Below are 21,756 nucleotides of genomic sequence, written 5' to 3'. Positions count from 1 at the left end.
GAGAGATAAGTTTTTTTGCCTTCCATGACCGCGCTTTGATGGATGTTTATGTAAATTGTGTTGTGTCTCGGGTCTTTTTCGTTTTGTAATGTATGGCTGCAGAAATGACATTTCGTTTGGACCTCAACGGGGTCCAAATGACAAATAAATTGTATTGTGTATTGTGGAAAAAAAAATCATCATAGCACTGAGATCCCGTGATAGCATTCGACAACGGGTAAAAACCAGTTAGCCCAAACCAGAGCGAGACCTTGATCTGGCCACACTTAGAATGTTGCATAGAAGGCTGACAACCCTTCCTTTCAAGAAAAATAATTAATAGACAGCGGATGGTTCTGCAAAATAGATGGTCAAATCTCTGGACTCAATTTCTGGAGATAGTTAGAAACATAGGTGCAGGAGTAGGCCATTTGGCCCTTCGAGCCAGCACCGCCATTCAATATGATCATGGCTGATCATCTAAAATCAGGACCCCGTTCCTGCTTTTCCCCCACATCCCTTGATTCCGTTAGCCCTAAGAGCTAAATCTAACTCCCTCTTGAAAACATCCAGTGAATTGGTCTCCACTGCTTTCTGTGACAGAGAATTCCGCAGATTTTCGCAGAATTCCGCAGAACGTTTTTCCTTCTATTATTTATTATGTAAAAGAATATGTGTGTTATGATTGTGTTTATAATTTGTTTGGTTGTTTTGTTGTTTGTCTTTTGCACAAAAAATCCGCGAGCATTGCCACTTTCATTTCACTGCACATCTCGTATGTGTATGTGACAAATAAACTTGACTTGACTTGACTTGAGATACATAACTCTCTGCGTGATAAGGTTTTTCATCAGCTCAGTCCTAAACGGCCTACCCCTGATTCTTAAACTGCGACCCCTGGTTCCAGACTTCCCCCAACATCGGGAACATTTTTCTTGCATCTAGAGTGTCCAATCCTTTATGAATTTTATATGTTTCTGAGATCTCCTCTCATCCTTTGTGCAGCTTTGTGTCATCCGCAAACTTGGAGATGTCACATTTAATTCGCTCGTCTAAATCGTTAAGTCAGTCTATTTTATTTTAATTGATCATGTGATTTGGAACGAAAGTAAGGGGGGGAGGACTGGTTTTCAAAAGAAATACGGCAATGCACAATATCCACACAGAAATAACATTTTAGACAATAGACAATAGGTGCAGGAGTAGGCCATTCGGGCCTTCGAGCCAGCACCGCCATTCAATGTGATCATGGCTGATCATACACAATCAGTACCCCGTTCCTGCCTTCTCCCCATATCCCCTGACTCCGCCATTTTTTAAGAGCCCTATCTAGCTCTCTCATGAAAGCATCCAAAGAACCCGCCTCCACCGCCCTCTGAGGCAGAGAATTCGACACTCACCACTCTCTGTGAGAAAAAGTGTTTCCTTGTTACCAACAAGTTCAGATGGCAATTTGACTTACTCCAGGCCCTCATTAACCTATGGATAATGCCAAGTTAACAAGCAACAGATAGGAAAATGTTTCGAGGGATATGGGCCAAACGTGGGCTAATGAGACTGGCTTAGATGGGTCATCTTGGTTGGCATGAACAGGGCTTGGTTGGGTCTCAATGCCAGCAAGACAAAGGAGATAGTGATTGAAGGAAGACATAAAATGCTGGAGTAACTCAGCGGGTGAGGAGGCAACGTCACCCATTCCGTCTCTCCAGAGGTGCTGCTTCATCCGCTGAGTTACTCCAGCATTTTGTGCCTACCTTCGATTTAAACTAGCACCTGCAGTTCTTTCTTCCACAGAGATAGTGATTGACTTTGGACGGCGCCAAAGCAGAGAATGGTTGAAAGCTTCAAGCTCCTAGGAGTAAATATCAGCAGGAACTTGTCCCGGACCAGCCATATCGAAGCAAAGGCCAAGAAAGCACACCTCTACTTCCTTAGAAGGCTTAAGAAGTTCGGCATGTCCCCAGAACTCTTACCAACATCTGCAGATGTGTGCCGTAGAAAGCATTTTATCGGGATGCATCACAGCATGATTTGGGAACTGCTCCATCCAAGACTGCAGGAAATTGCTCCCAACTACGGGTGCTGTCTGTACGGAGTTTGTACGTTCTCCCCGTGACCTGCGTGGGTTTTCTCCGAGATCTTCAGTTTCCTCCCACACACCAAAGACGTTCAGGTTTGTAGGTTAATTGGCCTGGTATGTGTAGGATAGTGTTAGTGTATCGGGATCGTTGGTCAGCGCGGACCCGGTGGGCCGAAGGGCTTGTTTCCACGTTGTGTCACTAAACTAAATTCCCGTACACTAGCGCTATCGTTATGAAGAAAGACTGGATAGACTTGGTTTATACTCTCTACAATTTAGAAGATTGAGAGGGGATCTTATAGAAACTTACAAAATTCTTAAGGGGTTGGACAGGCTAGATGCAGGAAGATTGTTCCCGATGTTAGGGAAGTCCAGGACAAGGGGTCACAGCTTAAGGATAAAGGGGAAATCCTTTAAAACCGAGATGAGAAGAACTTTTTTTTCACGCAGAGAGTGGTGAATCTCTGGAACTCTCTGCCACAGAGGGTAGTTGAGGCCAGTTCATTGGCTATATTTAAGAGGGAGTTAGATGTGGCCCTTGTGGCTAAGGGGATCAGGGGGTATGGAGAGAAGGCAGGTACGGGATACTGAGTTGCATGATCAGCCATGATCATATTGAATGGCGGTGCAGGCTCAAAGGGCCGAATGGCCTACTCCTGCACCTAATTTCTATGTTTCTATGTTTCTATCCTACACACTAGCGACAATTTACAATTTTTACCAAAGCCAATTAACCTGCAAACCAGCACGTCTCTGGAATGTGGGAGGAAAATGGAGCACCCGGAGAAAACACACGAGGCCACAGAGAGAACATGAAATCTGCGTACAGACAACGTCTGTGGTCAGGATCAAACTCGGGTCTCTGACGCTGTAAGGCAGCAACTCCACCACTTGATCAAAATCTCTCCATATACATCCACATAATAGTGAATAATAGAAACTCAATATTAAATTCCGATATTCAAAGTAAAGGTTTAAAGAGAAGGTAAAACAAATCCCACCACCAATAGATCTGGAAATTCATCCTGAAAATACAGTATTCACCATCCCCTCACTAAACAAAAATATTTATTTTACTCCCAAAGCAGTGAGACTCAAACTATTTTTTCAACATCAGAAAAAAATACTAATTGTCAGGCAAAAAGGTGGTCGGGAGGCTGGAGCTCTTCTTCAGCGAATTGAGTCTCCTTACGTATAGCAACCACCTAGCAACAATGACAATCATTTATTTTCTAATACTGATGTTGGTTGAGGAACAAGTACGGGCTACCAAAGAGTATTCCTCTGCACATTTTCACTGATGCTGTTAGAACATTTACATCTAACCAGCAGCATGCTACTTCTGAAATGAAATATACAATTTGTCGATATAAGACAAGCAGCGGTAGAGTTGCTGCCTTACACTGCCAGAGATCCAGACCTCAGATACAGTCTGTACAGTTTGTACACTCTCTCTGTGATTGCTTGGGGTTTTCTCCAGGTGCTCCTGTTTCCTCCCACATTCCGAAGACGTGCAGGTTTGCAGATTAATTGGTTTTGGTATATTGTCCCTAGTCTGTAGGATAGAACTGGTTGGTGAGTGATCGCTGGTCGGCACCGACTCAGTGGGCCGAAGGCCTGATTCAGCGCTGTATCTTTAGTCTTAGTTTTAGAGATACAGCGTGAAAACGAGCCCTTCGGCCCACCGAGTCGTGCCGACCAGCCATCCCCGTACACTAGGACTATCGCACACACTAGGGACAATTTACAATCTTTACCAAAGCCAATGAACCTACAAACCTATAAGCCTTTGGGGTGTGGGAGGAACCCGGAGAAATCCCGCACAGGTCCCGGGACAATGTACAAAGTCCGTTCAGACAAGATACAAGATATAAGATACATTTATTTGTCACATGTACCAGTTGGCACAGTGAATGGCACAGCACCCGTAGTCAGGATCGAACCAGGGTCTCTGGCGCTGCAAGGCACCAGCTCGCCACCGTGCTGCCCACCTAACTAAGAGAGGGAGATGTCTCTTTAACATAAGGTATGCTTTCTACATTTTCCTGTGCAGTAGAAACAATAGCTGTTACAACAGCAAAGCCGTGTCTGTGGGCACCGGTCCATATTGTGTGCTCTTGCAAAGTATGTTGCAATGCAAAAAACAATTTTGCAGATGTTATTTTCAAAAGTCCTGTCACTGCTACTTACAAGAATAAAAAATGAGGCTGATATGAACAGCTTGCCAGGATGGAGAATGACTCATGAATTAACAGCAAACCAAGTGTGGCAGCAGCAGCATAATGTCCCAAATGATTCAGCATGTTTAGATGATGAAAAAGAAAAGATTCAATTTAATTTTTGATATGGTCTTTTGCATTATAAAGCAAATACAGCATATATCGTTGAAAAGAATAGATTTGCCTGACCGATGACTCATGCTAGATTATGAACCGGATGTATTAGCGGTCTTATGGTGAATGAAAGTGTTTTAATGTAATCTAGAATGAATGGATTTGGGTGCTTCCTGGCTGTGTCTGCTGGAATGTGACATGATTAGTGACTCTAGGTTGATATAACGAGTGAGTAAACAGCTTCCATCGACCAAGCACCAAGTTCACCACATCAGTAACCATCTCCACAATCTCTTCCCATCCACCGCACTCATTGCCGCTCCGTAACCTGAATTGTGTTCTGCCACTGAGACCCAGTCCAGCTTCATTCTAGGTAGGCACATCAATCAGCTGATCTACATCGGTGAGACCAAGCGTAGGCTTGGTGATCGTTTCGCCCAACACCTCCGCTCGGTCCGCATTAACCAACCTGATCTCCCGGTGGCTCAGCACTTCAACTCCCCCTCCCATTCCCAATCTGACCTTTCTGTCCTGGGCCTCCTCCATGGCCAAAGTGAGGACCACCGTAAATTGGAGGAGCAGCGCCTCATATTTCGCTTGGGCAGTCTGCACCCTAGCGGCTATGAACATTGACTTCTCCAATTTCAGGTAGTCCTTACTGTCTCCTCCCCTTCTCAGCTCTCCCTCAGCCCACTGGCTCCTCCTCCTCCTTTCTTCTTCCCGCCCACCACCCTCACATCAGTCTGAAGAAGGGTTTCAGCCCGAAACGTTGCCTATTTCCTTCGCTGCATAGATGCTGCCTCACCCGCTGAGTTTCTCCAGCACTTTTGTCTACCTTCGATTTTCTAGCATCTGCAGTTCCGTCTTAGACACTAGACACACAAATCCTTGGCTTTGTGGAATACAGGGAAAAAAAACAATGAACAAGAAATACAATAACCAACAAAGCCCTCAAGATTTTGCTTCTCATCCACATCAAGGTTGCTTCACATCTCAATTAAGTTTATCGCCACTTCATATCCCTGAGGCCCCCAGTCTTATTCACGTGTGTGACCAAAACAGATGAAAGATTGCGGAATACATCTCTAATTCTGACAGCATTGCAGGTATATTGCTTTGTTTTGTCCTGTGTGTATGATCCATATTTTCTTTCGGTTTATCAATTGAAATGTTTATATGTCATGCTGACAATGTTTGTTTAGGGTCGGAGGTAAGATGTGACCAGTCACATCTCTGTAGGTAGGAAAATAGCGATGAATAAGATTTAATCTCCTCCAAGAATTTCTTTAACGCATCACTTTGCGATGTCGTCGGGTCACGTGTGTGATATTTGGGTTCGCTTTCCAAAGAATGGGTCTTATGCACTTATGAGTCATAGTCATGGAGCACGGAATCAAGCCCTTTGGCCCGACTTGCTCATGCCAGATAACATGCCCCAGCTACACTAGTCCCACGTGTCTGCATTTTGGCCCATATCCCTCTAAACCTTTCCTATCCATGTCCCTGCCCAAATGTATTTTAAATGTTGCTCTCGTACCTGCTTCAACTACCTCCTCTGACAGCTGGGTCCATACACCCACCAACCTGTGTGAAAACGTTGTCCGAAGGTAGACACAAAATGCTGGAGTAACTCAGCGGGTGAGGCAGCATCTCTGGAGGGAAGGAATGGGTGACGTTTCGGGTCGAACTCTCGTCAGAGAGAGGGGGAAGAACTTCTTCAAAGTAGACATAACTTGAGGAGATTTTGCAATGAAGTGGACAAAATGTGCAAGAAAGAACAGCAGATGCTGGTTTAAATAGAAGGTAGACACAAAATGCTGGAGTAATTCAGAGAAATGTTCGAGAATTTGAGGAGCCAAATGCAATCACTGTTTTCAGCATCAAAGAACGGGAAATCAAACTAAAGCAAAGGTGGGCACCCGCAATGACATATTAAACAAACTCACCACCAACAAATGGGGTGCCAACCCAACAACAGTACGTACGGGTCAGGCAGCATCTGCGGAAGGAATGGAGCGATGACATTTCGGGTCTGGACTCTTCTTCAGACAGATGAAGTAGAGGGGAGTTGGCTGGTCGAGGGGCAAGGGTGGGGAAAGACGGGGCAAGTGATAGGTGAATCCACATCAGGAGAAGTTCATTGATCGGGTGGGAGAGAGAAATGTGGAGGCAGTAATCAAGGTTGAGGGGTGCCAAGTGGGTGTGAATGGTGGAATCTGGGAAGACAGGAAGATGGGGAGTGATAGGTAGAACTCGAGGGAGGGATGTAGGAACAAGGACCAGCAGATGCTGGTTTAACCAAAACGTCACCAATCCATGTTCCCCAGGGATGCTGCCTGACCCGCCGAGTTACTCCAGCACATTGTAACTTATTTTTCTGCTGTGATATATCCGTTCTTTAATACACAAAGCCTCTCTTGTTCACACACATAGATGCAATAATTTTATTGAACCCACTGACAAGGGTAGGCTGGCGAGCTCACCTCTACCACGCTGAGGCCAGGCCAGCCCTCGGACACCTCCTCCTAATTATCCTTGGACCATGACTCCACAGATGAGCACCAGGCCTTAATCTCACAGACTATTGCTGATGTTACCACTTCCAGCTGTCTGCCCCCCCCACAGCCTCCAACCATATCGTTCCTCAGCCCCGCACAAAATCCCCAAATCCATAAGCAGCACTGTCCTGGCTGACCCATTGTTTCCGCCTGCTCCCGACCCACTCAATAAATTGCCACATACGTTTTCACACCTTACCCTTCCATATCTCCAGTCTCCCTCTCCCCCGACCCGTCTGAAGAAGAAACGTCACCCACTCCTTCTCTCCACAGGCGCCGCCTGTCCCGCTGAGTTACTCCGGCACTTTGTGTCTATCTTTGGTGTAAACCAGCATCTGCAGTTCCTTCCTCCACCATATTTTTGAAGGCAACGAGCAGAGTTCCCCCATGATATTCCAGAGCCATAAACCACATCGCAGAAATATTGAGGCACACAAAATTGCAGAAGCTGGTATCTGGAGGGGGAAAAAAACAAAACTGCTGGAGGAACTGAGCGGGTCAGGCGGCATTAGTGGAGGGAAGGGGTTGGTAGGGCACAGCAGGGTCTTGACCCACAATGGGCACCATGCCCTTGCTTCTACAGACACTGCCTGACCCCGCTGAGTTCCTCCAGCAGTTTGCTGCTCGTGATCACGGCAACATTGGCCATGATTGTATTTTTTTTTCTCTCTTCTTCAATGCAGCGGTAGGGGGTTTTCAATTAGCTCAGACAGAGCAATGGGGAAGAGACCAGGCTTTCAACACCATTAAACCTGGCAGGGACGCCGATAATCCAGCAACATGCAGCATTAAAGCTCATAGATGGTTCAGCTGCAAAATACATCAACGGGGAAACCAGTCAAATAAAGAAGAGCGACTTCAGATAATCCTATACCTTGCACCTGTGCATCAATCTTGTGCTCTGTTGTTCTACACTGAGCACATCAAGCATGCGGGGATAAAATATTATCGCTACTGAGAAAAATCTGGCCAAAGAAATCTGGAAAGCTGTCCAATAAATTTTTATGTTTGAACATTTTAAATTTCACAAACATCTAAGCAAAATGAATTTCACACTAGCTTATGATGGAGTATTTGTAGCACCAACGTTGTCCAATTTAATAAAAAATAACAGACTATCCACATGCAAAATATTCTCTCACACACATTTCTCTCTCCCCCCTCGCACCCCTTCCCCCTTGCACAATCATAGGAGCAGAATTAGGTAATTCGGCCCATCAAGTCTACTCTGCCATTCAGTCATGGCTGATCTATCTCTCTCTCTCTCTCTTAACCCCATTCTCCTGCATTCTCCCCATAAACTCTGACACCCGTTCAAATCAAGAATCCACCTATACCCGCCTTATCCACTGACAGCCTCCACAGCCTTCTCTGGCAAAGAATTCCACAGATTCACCACCTCCTGACAAAAGAAATTCCTCATCTCCTTCCTAAAAGAACGTCCTTTAATTCTGAGGCTATGACCTCTCGCCCGAGACATTTCCCCTCCTCTCTCACATTCTCTCTCGTTTCTATAGCGACTATTCACTTCAGGAGGTTAAGGATTTAAGTCCCATTTTATAGACTTGATCACACACCCTGAGGTCCAGAAATGTACACATAATCTATAGGCCAATGTTGGTTGTGATAAAATGGCACGGTCTGTCAACATTCATATTCTGCTTCGGTAGCCAACAGCTCAATGGTATCAACGTTCAGTTCTCTCATTTTAAGTAATACTCCCCCCTTCCCTCCCTATCTTTGCTTTCCACGCTGAATTTCTAAACTAAAAACTTTAGTTTAGAGACAATAGACAATAGGTGCAGGAGTAGGCCATTCGGCCCTTCGAGCCAGCACCGCCAATGTGATCATGGCTGATCATCCACAATCAGTACCCCGTTCCTGCCTTCTCCCCATATCCCCTGACACCGCTATCTTTAAGAGCCCTATCTAGCTCTCTCTTGAAAGCATCCAGAGAACCGACCTCCACCGCCCTCTGAGGCAGAGAATTCCACAGATTCACAACAATCTGTGTGAAAAAAATGCTTCCTCATCTCCGTTCTAAATGGCGTACCCCTTATTCTTAAACTGTGGCCCCTGGTTCTGGACTCCCCCAACATCGGGAACAGCATGGAAACAGGCCCTTCGGCCCACTTGAGTCAATTGATCACCTATTCACGCTGGTTCTATGTTATACCAGTTTGTCGTCCACTCCCTGTACCCTCAGGGCAATATACAGAGGCTGTACATTAAGCTGCATGCTGACACAAGAGTTGCACCAGAACCACCATCACCAAATGTTGATTTATTGTAGCAGAATAACTCATCGGGTCAGGGAACGTCTCTGGAGAACATTGATGTGTGATGTTTCACGTCGATACCCTTCTTCAGATGAAGAGATACAAGGCGGCACTGTGCAGCAGCGGGTGCAACCTCACAGCGCCAGAGACCCAGGTTCGATCCTGACTCGGGTACTGTCTGTATGGAGTTTGTACGTTCCCCAAGACGCCGTGGATTTTCTCCGGGTGCTCCAGTTTCCTCCCACATTCCAAAGTCGTACAGGATTCCAGGTTAATTGGCTTCTGCAACTTGTTTCCAATATGTAGGATAGGACTAGTGTACAGGTGATCGTCGGATGGCTCAGACTCGATGGGCCGAAGGGCCAGTTTTCACTCTGTATCGCTAAACCAAAACTAAACTAATTCACAAGTTATAGTAGAATTAAACCATTCGGTCCATCGCATCTACCCCACCATTCAATCATGGCTGATCTCTGCCTCCTAATCCTATTTTCCTGCCTTCTCCCCATAACCCTCGACACACGTTCCAATCAAGAATTTGTCTATCTCGGCCTTAAAAATAGTTCAAGTTCAAGTGAGTTTATTGTCATGTGTCCCTGTATAGGACAATTAAATTCTTGCTTTGCTTCAGCACACAGAACATAGTAGGCATTTACTACAAAACAGATCAGTGTGTCGATATACCATAATATAAATATATACACACATGAATAAATAAACTGATAAAGTGCAATTAACAGAAAATGGGTTATTAATAATCAGAGTTTTGTCCGGGCCAGGTTTAATAGCCTGATGGCTGTGGGGAAGTATCCACTGACATGGCCTCCACAGCCCTCTGTCTCAATGAGTTCCACAGATTCACCACCCTCTGAATAAAGAAGTTCCTCCTCACCTTGTTTCTAAAAGAGCGCCCTTTTAATCTGGGGCTGTGACCTCTGGTCCTAGACTCTCCCACAAGTGGAAACATCCTCTCCACATCCACTCTATCTATGCCCTTCATTATTCTGTAAGTTTCAAAGAGGTCTCCCCTCAACCTTCTAAACTCCAGCGAATAGAGGCCCAGTGCCGTCAAAAGCTCATCCAATGCTAACCTACTCATTCCTGGGATCATCCTAGTAAACCTCCTCTGGGCCAGCACATCCTTCCTCAGATATGGGGTCCAGATTTGCTCACAGTAGTCCAAATGCGATCTGACCAGTGCCCTATAGAGCCTCAGCTCTGTTCAGTACAATAGTGAAGGGAAATGTCACCTATCCGTGTTCTCCAGAGATGCTGCCTGACCCCGCTGAATTACTCCAGCACTTTGTGCTTTTTTTTGATAAAGCAGCAACTGCAATACCTTTTGTATCCATTATGTTGTCATTACTACAGTGGTTAGTGAGATTTCATATTCTGCATTTCACTTACATTCCCAATCTGACCACATTTCAAAAATGATTCATTGGTTATAAAGTGGTTTGGAAAGCTGAGGTCATGAAAGATGGAATTTCGGGTGCGTTTGGGGTTGCGACCCTTCTTCAGACTCCCGACCCAAAACGCCACCTGTACTTCCCCCCCCTAGATGCTACCTGACCCGCTGATCTACTCCAGAGCTTTGTGTCCACCATTCTCCAGCAGTGTCCTCTAAGATATCTACAGCTGCCTCCAACCCACACTCTGAAATCAACTGGGAAAATCACTGTTTAGGGCCACTTGGGCAAAAAATGCTGGCTTTGCCAGTGTTGTCCATATATCTAACTGAATTATCTTGGGTTCACCATTGTTTTAAAGGCAAAGCACTCTACCAAACAGAATCTGGTCAACTGGTTGATCCAAACTAATGCTACCTATGATAAGACCCATGAGAGTTTGGGTGTTCACTAGAGTCTAGCCTTGGGGACAAGGGTGTGACCCTTGTCCTTCTCAACTATTATATATGGACGAGCAAGACAATGGAGAGGTCTGCAATTTAAGAGATTGTAAAACCTCAGGTAGACAGACACACAATGCTGGAGTAACTCAGCGGGACAGGCACCATTTCCGGCAAGAAGGAATGGGTGACGTTTCGGGTCAAGACCCTTCTTCAGACCTCAGGCCAGTTTAAAAGAAGAATGGGTAATCTGAGACTAATGATATGGGGACGTGTGTAAATCCACATGCCAACAACTTGTCGTTGGTGCAACTCAGCGGGTCAGGCAGCATCTCTGGAGAACTGTAGGAACAAGGTATTGCAGATACCTGATTTACTTCGGGGAGACTAAGCTGAGGTTGGGCGATCGTTTCGCCGAACACCTCCGCTCAGTCCGCAATAACCTACCTGAACTCCCGGTGGCTCAGCACTTCAACTCCCCCTCCCATTCCCAATCCGACCTCTCTGTCCTGGGTCTCCTCCATTGCCAGAGTGAGCAACACCGGAAATTGGAGGAACAGCACCTCATATTCCGCCTGGGCAGCTTGCGTCCGGTTGGCATGAACATTGAATTCTCCCAATTTTGTCGTAACCCTTGCTGTCTCCTCCAATTCCTTCAACCCTTTCAAATGTGCTGCTATCCCATCTTTCCCACTGACTCCCCCCCCCTACCGATGCTCCTCCTCCTCCCTGTTTTTCCCCTTTTCTCCCCCCTCCCCCTTAATCAGTCGTTTGCTACCCGCCAGGGTTTCGGCCCCAGAATCTAAAGAGTTTTGCCTATTACTTCCTTCGCTTCCATAGACTCTGCTGCAGCCTATCTGGCCCTGGGGCTGAGTTTAATCCATTCAATTTACCCACACCACTTTTTGTGTACCTTCGATCTTCCAGCATCTGCCCGCGGTCCCCTGCTATTTCCGGCAAATTATAAATAATAAGTCTTCCTTAGTGAAGATGCTGGTTTACAGAAAAGGACAAAGTGCTAGTGTAACCCAGCGGGTCAGGCAGCATCTGTGGAGAAATGGTGAAACAAAGAATTGTAAGGGCTGGTTTAAAAAGGAAATAAAGTTCTAGAGTGACTCAGACGGTCAGGCAGCATCTCTGGAGAACATGGATAGTTGATGTTTCAGGACAGGCAGGACATTTCTTCAGACTGGTCATTTCAATAAATGAATTTCTGCAATTAATCTATAAGGCTGACCACATTTTAGTTTTAAACATACAGTGCAATGAAATAAAATGTAATTGTCCTATCAGGGACATATGACAAGAAACTCTCTTGAATCTTGAAACAGGCCCTTCGGCCCACCGAGTCCGCGCCGACCACATTAACACACACTAGGGACATTTTTTTTTAAACATTTACCAAGCCAATTAACCTACAAACCTGTAGGTCTATTTAGAGTGTGGGAGGAAACCGAAGACCTCGGAGAAAACCCACGCAGGTCAAGGGGAGAACGTGCAAACTCCGTACAGACAGCGCCCGTAGTGGGGATCGAACCCGGGTCTCTGGCGCTGCATTCAACCAGCAACTTTACCGCTGCGCCACCGTGACCAATATCTGGGGGTATTGGTGTGAAAACAGCAAGGAGGTTGAGGTTTAAATGTTTTTGAAGAAGGGAGGCAGCAATTAGGAAGAGTTAAAGGGTCCCCATCGTTTCGACCACAGTTCCAACACAAATGAAAATATAAAAAGATGCATAAGATCTGAAATAAGGAGAAAGAATTGCTGGACAGACTCAACAGCGGCAGGGGGGGGGGGGGGGGGGGGTTTTTTTTTATTATTGTCACGTGTACGTACAGCACAATCTAGCCGCTTTCATCAGCTTCTGCACCAGGAAATACAATGATATTTCTGGTGCTAAAACTCACCCAAGCTTGGCATGAGTGTGTCTTCAGCACGGAATGAAAACACACACACACACACACAGCTCGTCTCCTCAAGTCTTTAAAAAGGAACTTCAGATGCTGCAAAATCGAAGGCAGACAGTAATGCTGGAGTAACCCGGCGGGTGCAGCAGCATCTATGGAGCGAAGGGGCTGAAGAAGGGTTTCAGCCCGAAACGTTGCCTATTTCCTTCGCTCCATAGATGCTGCTGCACCCGCTGAGTTTCTCCAGCACTTCTGTCTACCTTTGTCTCCTCAAGTCCTATACTACACTTAAATAAGGAGTGGGAAGGGAGGGGGGGGGACTGTGTCCATTATTGCTCCAGTTCCCAGTTAAGTGTAACAGCAACTATCTTTTTCTAAGCAGTTTCTTTGCCACTGTGATCTGTGCTACACCTTCCACACAGGGCACACGGGACATCACAGCTTCGCCGGATCCTTGTACTGACTTTACACATACATGAACCAGCCAGTACCCTCTCCCTGTTTATCCCGCGTGGCATTTTGCTCCTTAACACACCATCACACATCATTTACCTACCCGCCCCTGCAAACAACAGCGCTCCTCCACACACACTGACAGCCCCTGCCTCACAAACACGAGCCCTCCACACAAATAAAAGCTTTGATCTTCTCGCCACTTGCTTTGTTTGCCGCTCACCTGTTCCACAATCGGTGCCCGCACACGTGTGTGCACACACACACACACACACACAGCTCCTTCCAAGAGAAACAGTCCTCCCCCGAGTCGAATGCAAGCAAGGGGTTGCTCCCGCAAGATCCTGTGTCGCTTCGCTGCCACACACACACACACACATCTGATACTGGTGGTGTGTAACACACAAGGAGCGGTGCACGGTGGCTGGCTGGCTGGCTAGCTGGGACCTCCCCAGACATGATGTCATGTTCTGAGTGACTCACATTGGCTGGGGAAAGAGGAGAAAGAGGGCAGAGAGAAGAGAGAAAAAAATCCCCAGTGCAGACATCTCGACTGGCTGATGTTTCACAGAGTCACTGCTGCTGCGGGCAATGTGGGAATGGCTTTGTTCTCATCTAATTGCCGGTTCATAATGTGAATCAAGGGGAAAGCATATTATTTAGGGGGGGTCTATTCAAACGGCACCGCACACAGTATACAAAACACATTGGACTGAAGCTTCAGGCAACTATGAAGCAGGCTGTCTGCAAAGCTGTTTAAGAAGGAACTGCAGATGCTGGAAAATCAAAGGTAGACAAAAATGCTGGAGAAACTCAGCGGGTGAGGCAGCATCTGTGGCGTGAAGGGATATGGATTGTCGCTGCCTCAAAAAGGCCTGCCAGCATCATCCAGGACCCACACCATCCTGGCCACACACTCGTCTCTCTGCTGCCTTCAGGTAGAAGGTACAGGAGACTGAAATCTGCAACATCCAGGTTCAGGAATAGCTGCTTCCCCTCAGCCATCAGACTACTAAACTCAACTCAAACAAAAATCTGAACTTTAATAGCCTATTGCACTTTATATGCTTATTTATGTGTGTGCATATATATATATATTCAATGGAATACTGATCTGTATTTATTCATGTCTACTATATTCTGTTGTGCTGAAGCAAAGCAAGAATTCCATTGTCCTATCTGGGACACATGACAATAAACTCTCTTGAAACTTGATACATCCTTTTTCTCCAGAGATGCTGCCTGACCCACTGAGTTACTCCAGCACTTTGGGTCGTGACTCTAAGGTTTGGAGACTCTAAACGTCGCCTATTCCTTCACTCCATAGATGCTGCCTCACCCGCTGAGTTTCTCCAGCATTCTTTGTGTACCTTTGGCTGACGTTTCGATCGGGAATCTTCTTCAAACTCAAAGTCTTCAGTCTTAAGATGGATCCCAAACCAAAATATCACCCGCCCTTTTCCGACATAGAAGCTGCCTGACTCGCTAAAGTTACTCCAGCACTTTGTGCCGATCTTTGGTGTAAACCAGCATCTGAACTTGTTTTTAAGAAGAAACTGCAGATGCTGGAAAATCGAAGGTACACAAAAATGCTGGAGAAACTCAGCGGGTGCAGCAGCATCTATGGAGCGAAGGAACTAGGCAACGTTTCCAAAAATACTACTTGCTGCCTTCATTTACCATCACCTACAATAGACACACAGTGCAGGACACTTTCAAGAGAGAGCTAGACAGGGCTGTTAAAGATAGCGGAGTCAGGGGATATGGGGAGAAGGCAGGAACGGGGTACTGATTGGGGATGATCAGCCATGATCACATTGAATGGCGGTGCTGGGTCGAAGAGCCGAATGGCCTACTCCTGCCCCTAAGTAAGTACGTTTATTGGCCAAGTATTCACATACAAGGAATTTGCCTTGGTGCTCTGCCCACAAGTAACAACATGACATACAGTGACAGTTACGAATGACTCAGAAAACACTAAACATTAATAATAATAAAACATTAATGATAAAACACCATTGATCAAACATGTGAACCTACAAAATACCAGGTCAAAGGGAGGCTACAGATCTATGGCTGTTCTACTCGAGCAACTACTCGTGGAAAAAGCTGTTTTTATGTCCGGCTGTGGCAGCTTTGACAGTCCGGAGTCGCCTTCCAGAGGGAAGTGATTCAAAGAGTTTGTGGCCAGGGTGAGAGGGAACAGAGATGATCTTGTCCGCTCGCTTCCTGACCTATTGTCTACGTCTATTGAGTAACTCAAGCGGGTCAGGCATCTCTGGAGGACGTGGATTGGTCCCGACACATTTCGGGTCGGGACCCTTCTTTGGACTGAAAGAGGCAGGTAGGGAGAACTGGAAGAGAGGTTATCTCCAACTGCTGACTAGACATCAGCCGACTTGACTTTTCTAACCTCACCCCTACTGAATACCAAGGCCTCCGCTTCCTCCTTTCTACATTTACCAATGCCTTACACACCAGCTGCCATTATGACTCCACTGCTGCACGCCGGACAGTCATCATTCCATTGTGTGTTTTCCTCAATCACAAAGCTGGGTGGCAGTGTGAACTGTGAGGAGGATGCTCGGGGGCACTGAAACAACCGCAAGCTGCAACAACCGTCAGAATGGGGGGGGGGGGGGGGGGGGGGGACGGACGGACACACACACACACACACACACACACACACACCAAAGGCGGGGGCCAGGGAAAGTGGGGGGAGCGCTGTCTGAAATTCACACAGTGTAAAGCCAAGGTGATACCCGCGATGAACAGGAAGATTAAAGACGGCTGGCACAGTGTACGGTAAGTCCTTTAAAAAAGAGCGGGGGGGGGGGGGAGAAGGGGGGGAGGGCGAAGTGGGGGGGAGAAGGGGGGTGGTGAGAAGTGGGGGGAGGGGTGGTGAGAAGGGGGGGGGGTGAAGAAGTGGAGAGACTTTTAAGAAACCAGACAACTTTTAATAAGCCGGAGCTATACAGCTGTGAAGTTTAGCGGGCATTTAACATTACCGGGCGGTTTTCCTTGGTTCTGAAAACTCGTGCTTACATTTTATTTTCCCCAATGAGCCAATGAAAATGCCCGGTCAGCAAAAGAGATGAACTAAAACTACCTCGACTACCTGGACAACCTACAATGACATGGCGACCCCACTAAGGCAGGAACGGTGTACTGATTGGGGATGATCAGCGCATTGAATGGCGGTGCAGGCTCGAAGGGCCGAATGGCCTACTCCTGCACCTATTGTCCATTGTCATTTCACATCCTTTTCCAGAGCACACTTCAGTGACTGATAGCAATGTTCACAGTCAGTGTTTTGGTATCATGCCTTTCTTTTTTCTAGCAATAACTTTATTACCCAGGAGAGTTCAAATCAGGTTGAAACCCAGGAGTTCTTGTGCTTGAATCAGAGGTTCTGCCTGGGCAGTCTCCAGGCTGACAAGCTGCCACTGTTGTACAGGAACCATGTACAAGGGTCATCTCTGCACGAAATGGTACCCGAGGGATCGGGCCAAATTGCTGCAGAATGTTAGCTCCTCACAACCCGGGTTCAAATCTATGACAATCTTGTGTGATGATGATTGATTTAGTTGAGTTAACTCGGTCGAAGGCAAGTGTAAGTTTCAGGAAATTAGCGGTGGAAAATAAACGGATGGTTTCCACTCCTCAATTGCCATTTACCAAATCTGGATGAATGGACGAAAGGTTTTTTGAATAACCCAAGGCATGTGATCACACTGTAACAGTTAGAAATGGAATATCATTCAGTTAATAACCTGACATACTTCTATGAATTTTAGAAATATCTGCTCCTAGAATTTAGAATCGCAGTCAAACAGGATGGAAACAGGTCTGAAGAAGGGTCTCGACCTGAAACGTCACCTATTCCTTCTCTCCACAGATGCTGCCTCACCCACTGAGTTTCTCCAGCACTTTTGTCCACCTTTGGTTTTCCAGCATCTGCAGTTCCTTCTTAAACACTTCAGACAAACCAGTCCATCTTGACCAAGATTCCACATCTTGTCTTAGACGCCTGCATTTGGCCATTATCCCTCAAAAACCTTCCTATCCATGTACTTGTCCAAGTGTCTTTGAAATGTTGTTACAGTAGACTACCCCAACCACTTCCTTTGGAAGCTTAATGTACATACCCACCACCTTGTGTGTGAAACAGTTGTCCCATAGCTTCCTAGAAAGTCTTTCCCCCGCTCACCTTTAACATGGGTCATTTGGTTCTTGATTTGTGGAATTCTCTGCCTCAGAGAGCGGTGGAGGCAGGTTCTCTGGATGCTTTCAAGAGAGAGCTAGACAGGTGATATGGGGAGAAGGCAGGAACGGGGTACTGATTGGGGATGATCAGCTATGATCACATTGAATGGCGGTGCTGGCTCGAAGGGCCGAATGGCCTACTCCTGCACCTATTGTCTGTTGTCTATTTTCCCCTCCCTTGGTAAACGACATTGTGCATTCACCCTATCAATTCCCTCATGATTTTATACAACTCAATAAAATCACCCCTATAGGGCCTGTCCCACTAACGTGATTTTTACGGGAGACCCGTCATAGTCGCAGAAGGTGGCCGAAAATTCTCAACGTGTTGAAACTCCAGCGGCGACCAGAAAAAGGTACGACTCTTTAAGCGATTCCTCGCGACCATACAGGTGTCACGTGTCGACATATGGCGGGGTGAAGCCTGTATGGTCATGAGCAGTGGCCCAAAATGTCGTAACGTTTTCAGGTCGCCGCTGGATTTTCAACATGTTGAGAATTTTCAGCCACCTTCTGCGACTATGACGGGTGCCGGCAAATGTGATCATGTGATCATGGTTGATCATCCCCCAATCAGTATCCCGTTCCTGCCTTCTCCCCATATCCCCTATTCCCGGCCACACACTCATCTCCCCGCTACCTTCAGGTAGAAGGTACAGGAGCCTGAAGTCTGCAACGTCCAGGTTCAGGAATAGCTGCTTCCCCACAGCCATCAGGCTATTAAACTCAACTGAAACATAACTCTGAACATTAATAGGACCATAGGTACACAAAAATGCTGGAGAAACTCAGCGGGTGCAGCAGCATCTATGGAGTGAAGGAAATAGGCAACGTTTCGGGCCGAAACCCTTCTTCAGACTGATTATCTGTTTATTTGCACTTTATCAGTTTATTTGTTCATGTGTGTGTATATTTATATAATGGTATATGGACACACTGATCTGTTCTGTAGTATATTCTGTTGTGCTGAAGCAAAGCAAGAATTTCATTGTCTTATCTGGGACACATGACAATAAACTCTCTTGACTCTTAGTTTGTACGTTCTCCCCGTGACCGCGAGGGGTTTTTCTCCGGGTGCTCCGGTTTCCTCCCGCACTCCAAAAGACGTACAGGTTTGTAGGTTAATTGGCTTCAGTAAAAATTGTAAATTGTCCTAAGTGTGTAGGATAGTGCTAGTGTACAGATATTCCTGGTCGGCACGGACTCGGTGGGCCGAAGGGACTATGTCCGTCTGCGCTGTACCTCTAAACTAAACTTACGCACTTTTCAAAGAAAAAGTAAAAGTCTTTAACACAATCATTGAAATGACCTCAGGATGTCTCAAAATGTTTTACAGTCAAATGAAGTATTTTTGCAGTGTAGTTTGCAAGGAAGGGTAGGTAAAGCAGCAACCTATTCGTACACAAGGTTGCACACAACAATAAAGTGATAATCACCAGATAATTGCATGTGCGTTTTCTTCATATATTAAGCCATGTTGCCCAGGGCATCAGGGAAAACTCCCTGCTCTTTGAAATAAAGCTACGGGTGGTTTGGCTGTGGGTCTGAGCTAAGCTTACTGATCTCAGCCAGAACAAAAGGCCTTTTCAATTAACCTCATGCTGGAGGGGGGGGGGAAGCAAATCAGGAACTTGCATTTATGTTACACCGTTGGTGTAAAACAAAGTTTGATGGAAATAGGCAACGTTGCCTATTTCCTTTGCTCCATAGATGCTGCTGCACACAGGCACGGAACTCGCTATCAAAACATGGAGGGGACCGGGGACAAGGGGGACACCATCTTTTGGCAGCCGTGCGCGCATGCGCACACTCACACACACATGCACGAGGCTTCGGAGGACAATCCAGCGCTATCAACTCTGCCTGTCTCGCCGGGTTAAACTATAGCCCTGACTGGACTGACGGGACACTAGCGCTGTTTCTCCGCGCTGGCCATATTTCCCGCAAGCCCAGGCGGGTTCACCTGGCAGGACAGGACAGGCAGAGTTGAGCTGGGTTTAGCGCTGCGTCTCTGCGCTGGCTGTGGGCCTGGAGGTACAGCTCGCGTCTGACGCCCGACCTCTCTGGCCACCCGTGGGGGCGGGGGTGGGGACGGGACAGCGCTGGAGAGCTGGCTGGGATCGATCCTGGCTGCGGATGAAGTGCAGGTCTGTGCCACATCTCTCTCCTCCAATCACCCTCGATCGGCAGTCCCACCTCCATTGTCTCGCGGAAAGCGGAGATTTTAAAATCCGGATGACAAAAACATGTCCCGGGGGGGGGGGGGGACCGGGGGGGGGATGTCCCCCCCCTCGGCTCTCCAAAATCTGGGGAGGAGATTGTCCCCTCTGACCCCCCCCCCCCGGGTTTACCGCCCTGGGCTACACCCGCTGAGTTTCTCCAGCACTTTTGTCTACCTTCAATTTACCAGCATCTGCAGTTCCTTCTTAAACAAAGTTTGATACCAGGTAACATAAATGTTGAGAAAGGTTTTGAGAACAAGGCGGCACGGTGGCGCAGAGTAGAGTCGCTGCCTCACAGCGCCAGAGACCCGGGTTTGGTCCTGACTACGGGTGCTGTGTGTATGGAGTTTGTACTTTCTCCCAGTGACCACGTGGGTTTTCCCCGGGTGCTCTGGTTTCCTCCCACACTCCAAAAGACATGCAGGTTTGTAGGTTGTTCAAGAAGGAACTGCAGATGCTGGAAGATCGAAGGTACACAAAATTGCCCAGTCTGAAGAAGGGTTTTGGCCCGAAACGTCGCCTATTTCCTTCGCTCCATAGATGCTGCTGCACCAGCTGAGTTTCTCCAGCAATTTTGTGCACCAGGTTTGTAGGTTAATTGGCTTCTGTAAAATAGTAAATTGTCCCTCGTGTGTAGGATAGAGCAGAATGATCGCTGTACCTCCAACGCATACCTCCAGATTCTGACTGTTATCAGGCAACTGAACCATCCTATTACCAACTGGAGTGCAGGCCTGACCTCACATCCACCTCAACGGAGACCTTCGGATTATCTTTACACTGAACTTTATTCCCTTTATCCTGTATCTGTACACTGTGCAAAGATTGATTGTAATTATATATGCGTAGGAAGGAAGTGCACACACGTGTTTATACTGAAGATAGATACAAAATGTTGGAGTAACTCAGCAGGTCAGGAAGCATTGTGGAGAAAAAGAATGGGAGACTTTTCATTTTGGAACCCTTCTTCAGAATATGTATAGTCCTTTCACTGACTGGATAGCATGCAACAGAAAGCTTTTCATTGTACCTCGTTAGACAATAGGTGCAGGAGCAGGCCATTCGGCCCTTCGAGCCAGCACCGCCATTCAATGTGATCATGGCTGATCATCCACAATCAGTACCCCGTTCCTGCCTTCTCCCCATATCCTCTGACACTGCTATTTTTAAGAGCCGTATCAAGCTCTCTCTTGAAAGCATCCAGAGAACCTGCCTCCACCGCCCTCTGAGGCAGAGAATTCCACACTCACCACTCTCTGTGTGAAAAAGTGTTTCCTCGTCTCCATTCTAAATGGCTTTTTCCTTATTCTTAAACTGTGGCCCCTGGTTCTGGACTCCCCCAACATCAGGAACATGTTTCCTGCCTCTAGTGTGTCCAAACCCTTAATAATTTTATATGTTTCAATGAGATCCCCTCTCATCCATCGAAGTTGGTGCTGCATTATTGTGGTGGTGATGCTGGTCTTGTTGGCTTGCTCCAAAACGCTGATGTTGGTGCGTTTGTCCTCCCAGCTAATCCTCAGAATCTTTCGTAAGGATCTTTGATGGTATTGTTCCAGGGCTCTCAGGTGCCTGCTGTAGGTGGTCCATGACTCAGCTCCATACAACAGGGTGGAGAGGACAACGGCTCTGTAGTTCATGGCATACGAAGCTGCTAAAAACAATTCTCAAAACTATGGTTGATGCCAATTGTTTTGGAAGTATTTACCATGAGATATTAAGTTGAGGGCGTTGTCTATTTTCACACAGATTTGAAAATCCCCACTGCACTCCTCAGTGTCGCAGGCCAACATCTATCCATAAGCTAATTCACCAGAAATAATTGTTTT

General features: G+C 46.7%; 1 protein-coding gene across 4 annotated transcripts in view; it reads right to left on the bottom strand.

Moving 5' to 3' along the window:
* pak1 (p21 protein (Cdc42/Rac)-activated kinase 1) overlaps window positions 1-21,756 on the bottom strand; it is a 155,128-nt gene that overhangs the window by 78,185 nt on the left and 55,187 nt on the right. For 2 of the 4 annotated variants that reach the window (XM_055664809.1, XM_055664812.1), the window contains exon 1: window positions 13,663-14,527. The exons of the other annotated variants lie outside the window; for them this stretch is intronic. The gene's annotated coding sequence lies outside the window, so the exon portion shown is untranslated. Of the gene's footprint in view, window positions 1-13,662; window positions 14,528-21,756 lie in introns of those variants that run through there. 4 annotated transcript variants of the gene reach the window in all.

Source organism: Leucoraja erinacea, chromosome 45 (genome assembly GCF_028641065.1).
Source record: "Leucoraja erinacea ecotype New England chromosome 45, Leri_hhj_1, whole genome shotgun sequence".
In the NCBI taxonomy this organism is placed as follows: domain Eukaryota; kingdom Metazoa; phylum Chordata; class Chondrichthyes; order Rajiformes; family Rajidae; genus Leucoraja; species Leucoraja erinaceus.
The sequence above is the reverse complement of the archived record's forward strand: the minus strand, read 5'-3'. Positions and strand labels throughout refer to the sequence as shown.